A 10,303-nucleotide genomic window follows, 5' to 3' on the forward strand; every position below is an offset into this window, starting at 1 on the left:
GGATGGGTGTGGAAGGATGGACCTCCATGGTCTCTCTTCAAATTCTACCAGAATGGCTTGGCTTCCAACTACTTTATGTAGTTGTAATTCCTGGTAAGAATTTTCTGATTTAACACAAATTTCTGATTTAACACATTTTATAGATGAAGAAACTGAGCCTCAGTGAAGTGAATTGATATGCCTGGGGACACATAGAAGGTGAATAGCAGAACAGAAATAAAAACCAGACTGCCCAAATGACCACATTCTACACAATGTTACCATGGAAACTTCTAAGCAGATTAAAATAAAAACAAACAGACTCACAAACAACAACAACCAAAAAATCCCAGAGCATCTCTAGGAAACACCAACGCATTTTTGCCAAGTGGGGCTTATTCTACTTGATGAAAGCAGTGAAGACTAAACCCAGGGAACGAGAATTTAGAAGTTAAATAAGATGCCAGAGATTGGGCCTTTAGATTATTTTATGAGATTTTCAGCATTTTATTTGATTTTCTATATAGAAATGAATAATTGCTTTTTAAATGAAGCAACCCAAAGAACAAATAACTCATATGTGTCAAGCACCATGGGATTTAGGGATGAAAAATTCCCTACAGCTGGAAGGCAAGCATTATAATTTGAAATTTCCTGACAATTTTTGCAAGAAAAGAAGTACTAACCTTTCTTTTCCAGGCCAAATGCCAAATTAGGTAATTACCCTTTGCCCACTTTCTTTCCCTAAGGTGTTTTAATTAGATAAGAACTCTGCCTTCACTTCCTCTTGTGGACTGAATTGTGATGTTGGCACATGTCTTTTCAATAACTGTTAATGCCCTAGTTTGCTGAAAGCTTTTCCCTGCAGAACCAAAGAAAGTTTTGTCTTAAGTACCTGGCTTTTGGGTATAAAAAGCTTCCCAAGGAGCAGAGGGATTAGGGAGCAAATTTTTATGTTTCCCAGAACTAGATGTCCCAGCTTCAAGTCTGCTCCAGACACTCAGGGAGGAATCAATAAGTCATGCTTTCTCTGCTAGTCCTGGATATGTGTGACAGATAGTAAGGGGAAAGCTACTAACCAGGTCAAAGTCTTAATAGTTCACCCTCCACCCCACTCGCTGTGCCCCACTCCTTGAAAAACTGCCTAAAGAAACAATGGATCCATAGAGTAAAAACCACATGCCGTCCATTGACCTTCCCCATCTTATCAGCTCCATGTCTTTCCCACGGGAGCAGAACAGCAGTGCCCAATACCCATTCGAGCAGGCTTTATACTCAGAGCGGACTTCTACCACAAACTACCCTACTTAACAGCAAATGTATTTTAGGTAAGTTATTCAACTTCTTGAAGCCTCTTTCCTCAGGCTTGTATACTTTTTCACTGAAAATATCTTGGAACTGTCCCGTATCAGCACATGTGATCTACTCTATTAAATTTTTAATGGCTGCACAACATTCCATTATATAGCTGCACTATTATTCCACTATTGATGGACATTAGGCTGGTTCCAGTCTTTTGCTCTAAGAGGCAATGCTTCTATGTGGGTAGGTCATTGCACGCATGGAAAGATGTCTGTGAGATAGACCCTTGAGAGTAAAATTACTGGGTTCAAGAAAACTTTTTATTTGAAAGCTGGAGGCACCTGGGTGGCTCAGTCAGTTAAACATCTGCCATCAGCTCAGGTCATGATCCTAGCTAGGTTCCTGGGAACCCTGGAATCAAATCCTGCATCGGGCTATCTGCTCAGCGAGGCGTCTCCCTCCCCTCTGCCCCTCCCCTCCACTTGTGCTCTCTCTCATGTGCTCTCTCTCTCAAATAAATAAATAAGATCTTTTTTAAAAAGTTGGTAGACAGTGTGAAATGACCCAGAATTGTGCTTATCTCTTCATATTCTCACCAGCCTTGTGGGAATGTTCACTGGAAAAGGCATCTCCTTGGAGTTCACTGAGCACTGCTCTTGTCCTAAGGATGGGTGGGCATCCTTTCATATTGTAAAGAAGTATGCTTATTTTCCTTTCTGTGACCGCTCACTTCTTGTGTGCGTTTTTTCCTTGAGTGATAGATGTTTTCTCACTTAAGCATAAGAACTGTTTATGTGCATGGAAATTAACTTTTTTTTGTTATATGAATTGCAAACACACACACACGAGCACAAACACATATTTTTGTCTCTTCACTTTGTTTAGTTTTTCAAGCTGAATTTTTAGGAACTCCTTCATGGCTTCATGGTTTTTATCATCTTTGGAAAGTTTTTTCTCAGTCTAAAATAAAAAAGTTAAAATATCCCATTTTCTTTCTTTTTCTCTCCTCTCTTTTCCTCTCCTCTCTTCTCTTTCTCCTCTCCTTCCCTTCTCTTCTTCCTGATGGCCACCTAGTTGTTCCAATGCCATTTGTTGAATATACATCCATCACCCACTGAATTTATGATACTCTGAATTTCTGTGTATATTTTAATATATTGTTAGGCTTTCTGCACTATTCTACTGATTTTTTTAATATGTTCTTAGGTGAAGAAAACATTGCTTTAATAATTTAAGTGTTAAAACATACTTTCAAATCTGATAGAGTATCTATCATCTAATTTTTTCAAGACTTTTCCTGGCTTATCTTGCTTGTTTACTTTTTCATACAAAGAATTCCCTTATCTAGTCCCCCCCAACAAAATTTACTAGTATTTTGGGGGGAAGTGTATTAAATTTATAATATTTAAGGAAGAATATATATTTATGATGCTAAACCTTTTTATTCAAGGGTATGATATGTCTCAGCATGCCTGGGTTGCTCAGTTGATTAAGTGTCCAAATATTGATTTCAGCTCAAGTCATGATCTCAGGGTTGTGAGATTGAGCCCCCTGTTGGGCTTGGCACTGGGCATGGAACCTGCTTGAAATTCTCTCTCCCCTTCTCCTTCTGCTCCTCTCCCTTCATGCCCAACCTCTCTCTCTCCATCAAATATATACATAAAAAAATCTTTGTAAAAAGAGAATATGTTATGCCTCATTTTCATTTAACTATCTTTGTGTTCCTTGGTAGAAGTTTGCATATACAGGTATTATAAAATGGAGATAAGGTCACCTGAATGGCTCAGTTGGTTGAGCGACCAACTCCTGGTTTTGACTCAGTCATGATCTCATGGGATGTGAGATCAAACTCCAGATGCAGCTCTGTGCTCAGTATGGCGACTGCTTGAAGAGTCTCTCCTTCTCCCTCTACCTTTCCTTCCACTCATGTGTGCATGTGTTCTCTCTCTCTCTGAAACAAGTAGCTCTTGTTCAAATAAATCTTAAGTGGAGATACCATGAAGAGGAACAAAAAACAGTACTTATTTCAAAAAGTCATGGTAAGAATTAAATGAAGCTCATGTATAGAACCTGGTCTTTAGCCATGCTCAAATAATAGAATGTGTATAATGTGTGACAAATGCACACTTTATTGCTGTATCCTGAAGTGTATGTGACTAATCCAAGAAGAAAAATCAGTCTCTCGATAATCTGAATTTCCAAGACTGTGACTCATAAGTGGCTCTACCCTGAAATAGAAACTATTTTCCTATCTTTGCCACGCTTCCCTATGCCCTACTCACCTTTGTCACAGGTGTAGCAAGGAGACCAAAAGTTCCACCAGGGCCATCTATGTCATCCTTGTTGGACCTGAGAGTTTAACAGGCTATGGCTGCCCTGTCTGTCCGAGGAGGATATCAGCAACAACCAGGAAGAGGTAACTGAATGGCCCTCACACTTCAAATCTCTTGAAAACTATGGACAGAATGAAGGAAATATTGCCAGATACTTTATACATCTTAAAGCTACTTTATTTCTGTTTTGAAGGTAGGGAATCTCCGTCTATAGGATAGTGGGATGCTTGATTAAGATTGGTTAATTTTGGGGGCGCCTGGGTGGCTCAGTGGGTTAAAGCCTCTGCCTTCGGCTCAGGTCATGATCTCAAGGTCGGTCCTGGGAGCAAGCCCTGAATCGGGCTCTCTACTCATCAGGGAGCTTGCTTTCCCCACCTCTCTCTGCCTACTTGTGATCTCTCTCTGTGTGTCAAGTAAATAAAGAAAATCTTAAAAAAAAAAAAAAAGATTGGTTAATTGTTGGGGTGCCTGGGTGGATCAGTGGGTTAAGCCTCTGCCTTCGGCTCAGGTCATGATCTCAGGGTCCTAGGATCAAGCCCCGCATCGGGCTCTCTGCTCAGCGGGGAGCCTGCTTCCCCGCCCCCACCCCCACCCCTGCCTGCCTCCCTGCCTACATGTGATCTCTCTATCTCTCTCTGTCAAATAAGTAAATAAATAAATCGTTAAAAAGAAAGATTGGTTATTTGTCAATTAAGTGTAGAGAGTCTGGATTACCATCTTCTGACACTTAGGGCCCCATATCCATATATTTTATATACTCTAAGAGCACACTCACAGTATTCTCAATATTGAACTAAATGTGTGATTTGCTTTTTCACACTTAATCTTCACAAAGAGGTATCATTATCCCATTTTGCAGATAAAATAACTGAAGGTTAGGTCTCAGATCTAGAAGCTGACAAATTCTCTGCTAGAGATTGGCTTGTCTCTAAACCTGTGATACTAACCACAATGCTTAAGTCAGCAGATGTTAAACAAGTTAAATAATGTCAACTGTGAAAAAGTTAAAATACTATTTGACTGCATGTGGGAGCATGCTCCTTCATCTGGAATGGTAGCATTGTCATGCTAGGTATTCTTAGAGAAGTATTCTTTTTGTTACTAAAATCATACCTCCTCTGAGGGCTACAGTTCCTGGTCCTTTTTGAAAATCAACCTGAAAAAGTCCTGGGGAAATTAACTACTTTTTCAGCTGTGTTTGCTTATAGGGAACAAGATTTACACGTTCCTGTGATCTGTGCTATAACCACAATACCAGAGGGATGCTCCGTCTTAATTTTTTAATGTTTTCATTAGATAGAAAACTTACTTGTCTCACATCTCCATCTGGCCTTTCCCAAGTCACTTATCCAGACTCAGAAACTTTTCAGCAAATATGGAAGGTGATCCAGTGAATTACTTACTTCCCAGAGGAAAGAGCATGTGGCCAGTGAATCAGGGGAAACCGCCTAGGGAAGAGCACACTCAAGGCATTTCAGTGTGAGTCACAAAACATGAGGACTATCCCATGATCAAAAAAGATGAATGAACAAAGCCAGGGTTCCTTTTATAGTTTCCATTCATGCATTGGGCTTTTTTCCACACAAGCGTGTGAGGCTTGTCAGGGTGAGGAATAAGGAATTATCACTAAAGCACCCAAAGGGATGTACTATCACAGAGAAGGCTCCGATCAGGTGTGAAGGAACCTGGGAACCACCAATGAGAGAGTGGGTCAGGCATGTGGAAGGTCAGCATCGATAAGGCACAGCAAGGTGAGCCTGGCAGCAGAGGAATGGGGAGGCCCATGTAGTCACAGCATGGGCAGGAGATGCTGGCAGGACTAGGTAGCAGAGGACATCACTCCTAGAAGAACCGGGGAGAGCAAGTCTAGGACTCAGCCTAGAGGAGGTGAAGTATTTGGTATTTTAGCAAGGCGGGTACTCAGGGAAAGGACCAATTCAGTGGGGTGTAAGGGGAAGTCTGTATATAGGAACTGTATGTCTATCTGTATGTCTATCTTGCTCACTGCTCTGTCGTCTTCAGGAAATCTGCTCAGCACATAGGAGACATTTGAAAAAGTATTTGATGAGTGAATATATGAGGTGTAAGGCAGGCATCCAGTTTCTGAATGTAGGACATGTGGTACGAGTGGGTTCCTGAGTGGGGCTGCCTTGATGTTGAGTCACCTGAACGCTGACTAAGGTCATGGTTATTCCAGAGCCTAGGGTGGGGCTGAACCTACAGGTGGCGGTCAAGGGCCCAGGTGGAGGAAATTAGGAGGATGAGCAGTAGCAGGTAGTTCCTTACTCATTCTTGGACAGTTTTACATATGATTGGGTCTTCACTTTTGGTGCTAGACTGCTAGACTGGATGGCCTATAAACAACAGAAATTTATTTCTTACAGTTCCGGAGGCTGGAAAATCCTAGATAAAGTTGCTGACAGATTGGGTGTTTGGTGAGAGGGCACTTCTGGTTCACAGATGGCCATCTTTTTACTGTGTTCTTGAATGGGGGTTGAAGGTGAGGGAGCTTTCTGGGGTCTCCTTTGGAAAAGCACAAATCCCGTTTGTGGGAGATCCACCTTTACAACCTAATCACACCTCAAAGGCCCCACCTCCAAATGCCACCACTTGGGAGATTAGGTTCAAACATGTGACTTTGGTGGGTACACATTCAATCTATAGCACCCACGGAAATGGTCTTCATTTTTGAACACACTGAAAAGTTTTGCCAGTTTCCTCAGTTTCTATGGAACCTAAATGGTAGACTCTTTTTTCCCCCACAAGATTTATTTATTTATTTGAGAATGAGAAAGCAAGAGAGCGAGAGGGAAAACATTAGCACGGGGGAGGGGCAGAGGGTGAGGAGTGAGTGAAATCCTCAATCAGACTCCCCACTGAGCATGGAAGGGCTCTAACCCAGGACTCCGAGGTCATGGCCTTAGTGGAAATCAAGAGTTGGATGCTTAACTGACTGAGCCACCCAGGTGCCCCCCAAATGGCAGACTCTTAATTAGTAAGATCACATGCCCCAAATGCCCATCTTTGGCACTACCATTCAGCTTCAGTGTTTTAATGCTTGCTATGTGGCTGTCACTGTGATAGGTCCACTGTATATAGTATCCCTATGCTTCCAAGTAATCCTTAAAGGTAGATGTTTTTGATCGCTCTTTCTAGATTAGAAACCTGAGGATCAAGTTCAATGTTGTATGGGAGTCTACACAGACAGGAAATGCTGGAGCCAACACTCACGGCACTTCCCATGTGCTTGGGAATGTTCTAGTGTTTTATAAACAGTTGTTTATTTCATCCTCACAACCACTTTATAAAGTAGGCACTGTTATTATCCCTATCAGACAGGTAAGGAAACTGAGAGTATCATGCCCAAGGCCACCCTTTCCTTAAGTGGCAGCACAGTTTGGCTCCAGCATTCTTGTTCTTAACCACCACACTGGAATTTTCCATCTTAGGCTCTCTAAACTCTCTGGATAAATTAGTCTGGCTGGCCATGGGAACTGCAGGATGGGGGATCTTCTCTCTGGGAGCAAATGGGGCCCTGGGGACTTGCAATTCTTTTATGCCACTCAGTTATGACAGATAGCAAATCTGATTCAAATGGAAATGGAAATAGCTGTCTTTGTCTTTGTCTTTCACATTTACTAACCACTCAAACCAGAGTTCTGCCCTAATTCATACAGCACACGGTGCAAGTTCAGACTATAGTCTGTGTCTTGAGGTAGATTCATTTTCAGAAGCAGGTGGGGGTGGCATGCGTATTTCTGTCTCTTTTCTGTGTGGGTGATGACCTTGGCCTCATATGTGGACTGTGCATAGGCAATATGAAACAAAAAGATGCCTGTTGTGGATCAGAAGGAAATGTCACTTGAACCAGGTCTCCCGAAATTAGTGCCTCTGATTACTTGGATCCTATGAGTCTATAGAAAACTTCGGGTGATTCCCCACATCGTGACTATTGTTTTTCCCATCAGCCATATTTTAACAATTGAGCAGATCATTTTAAATTATATTTGGAAAGGAATTTTTAATAATATTATTCCCAACTCAGAGAATTTGCACTGGAAAAATCTCTCACTGAGTGTGCCCACATAAGGGTAGTTTCCTTATTAGTGAGATCAGATTTCCTGGATATTCCAGAATTTCCTCTACCACTTTTTTTTTTTTTTTTTTAATTTGTGAGAGGAACTCTGAACCTAGAAATGGATCTCAAAGGGTAAATAAAGATAGATGAACTGTATATTTTTCTGGTTGTAAAACCTGTATTTATAAGCTTTGAGCATTATCTAGTGCCAGCTTTCCCAGTTAAGCAAAACAGTCTCAAATTTTCTAAATTCTTTAAGGAATCATTCCAATCAATTAGTCATTGTGTGCCTTTTCACACAATCTGTTTCCAATAGAGAAACAGATATGTTATGGATTCTAACCCTGAATATAATTAATATTTTATTTCAGAACATAATAGGTAATGATAATAGTACTTTTATTAATATAATGATGGGCATTAATATAAGACTTCACACAAACACATAATGGCATTTGTAATATAAACTTATTTTCAGTTTTCTTTTTTATTGATTTAGTACTTAAATTTTTGAGTGGAACATATTTGAGTTTTTTAAGAAATATGCCTTCTGTGGCTAAAGGACAGAGTTGCCTCATTTCTATGAGATATACAGCCAACAAAATGATTGCAAAGAGTTGTTTCGTTAAATGAGAGTCATAGAGAAAGTCCTGAATTGCTGTAAACATGTTTTGTAGCGATTTCTTAATATGTTATGAGAGCCAGTGGAATCAATTAGAAAACTACATGGAATACCAGGAATTCCTATCCCTATCCCAGTTTCACTCACAAATACGGTATGACCTTTAGTAAATGACTGGAGACAGATCCTTACAGCAGTGAAGTGTGGATTTTGTGTTCTAGAAGAGATTGGTCGTAATTCAACCCCCAAATGTCCCATTAACTACTATTTGCTTCCATGAAACTAGGGAGAAAAACAGGAAAAGCGTTGCTAAAATATATTTTCTAAGACTTTTTAAATTAGAAAAAAAAAATTTGAGGCAATAAATAGATAACCTGACTAACATCAGAGTTCGGGGGACTACAAAGGCAAGTTAGGTTATTTTAAGCTTTGGTTCCCTTTGCTTAGATGAAGAATTTATTATCTCTTAGGAGCTGTTGAGATATGTGCAACTGTCAAGAACCTGTACTGAGCAACCCAGGACAGTAGACAATTCAGTTCTATTTTATGGTTCCAATGGTCAAATGCTGTTGGAGTTTATGTATCAACAGGTGAGACATGGCCAGGGCTCGAAGGTCCACGGAGGAACCAAGAGTGGAGACGGGTCTTAAGTGACAGGGACAATGTCGGATGGGTTCTGGAGAAAAGCGAGGGCCTTCCAGGAGAGGGAAGTTATGTGGGCTGAGTCACTGAAGTGGGAAATGAGCCCAGCAAGTTAGTGGGAGAGTGAAAAAACTTGCCTGCCTTGAGTGAAAAAAGACTGGGCTTGGAAACATTGGAAGGGCCCCTACAACTTACCAAAGGAGCTTAGCTTTGCCAAAGGAAAAGGGAGACCCCGGAAACGTTCATCAGGGAAATGCTGGGATAAAAATGCTGCTTAAGGAAGATTGATGTGGCAGGAGGGTACTCTGGAAGAGACTGAGAGGTAATGAGTCCTTTGGGTGGAAGCTTGTTGTATGTTGTATGTTGTATGTTGTTCGACAATAGAGTCTCAATTCAGGAGTTATTTTGCCAACCAATGACCGGTCTACCTTTGCATCCATTTAAACATTTTATCTAACATTTTAATCTTACGAAATGTAATATGTTTCAATATTTTGTATAGAAATAGTCCTTACAATTGCCCTGTCCCACCTCCAGTACTTCGGAGCAAGGGTAAGTAAAAATATGCAAATGGGTACTCTGTTAGGGGGAATGGCAGATAAGGCTTGTCCTCAGAAAACTCATCCCTTGAGAGCAATGGGCTGTAAACAAATCGTTCCAAAAAGACTTAGTTATAATTGTGGCACATGCTAAGAAATTGTAGGTAATATGGGGAAGTCTAACAGAAGGTTCTAATGCAAACTTAAAGCCTGAGGATTTGGGAAAAGTCTCTCTGGGGAAGTGACATTCACACTGAAATCTGGTTGGAGTAGAGGAAGAGAGAGTTGAAGCTGAAGGGTTAGAAATTCTAAGAAGAGGAAATTATATTTGCCAGGGCCTTGAGGTGAAACAGAGTCCAGAGCATTCAAGGAACTGAAAGAAGGCCAGCTGGGCTGGAGTGGCAGGGCACAGTCAGAGGTATGGGAGGAGCTAGAGGAGACAGATGGCCTTGGGCCTTGTAAGCTACTTCTCCATCTTCTGGAACGTGCCAGGCGCCCCTGCCCCGCCCCTTCCCTGCTAAGAGCCACCGTGACTTCAAGACCCACGCTTACTATCAATCCTTATATGAACTGTGTCACATCAGCGCAGGTAAGCTGCAGCTGAGCTAGGCCACACCTCAGGCTTTAGAGTCAATCAAAGGCACTCCATCTACATGATCCTAAATGCTGGAATTCTCCATGTGACTACAGCCACTTACTCCTTGATCACTGCTTGAACTACTCTTTGACCTCAGAGCCCCTTCTGCTCTCCTCCCTGTTCCTGACTGAGCTCCTAGCTCACTCACTGGGCTCCTCTCTGACATTGTGC

The sequence above is a fragment of the Mustela putorius genome, unplaced genomic scaffold, assembly GCF_011764305.1.
Source record: "Mustela putorius furo isolate JIRA1106 unplaced genomic scaffold, ASM1176430v1.1 tig00003863_pilon_pilon_pilon, whole genome shotgun sequence".
Lineage (NCBI taxonomy): Eukaryota > Metazoa > Chordata > Mammalia > Carnivora > Mustelidae > Mustela > Mustela putorius.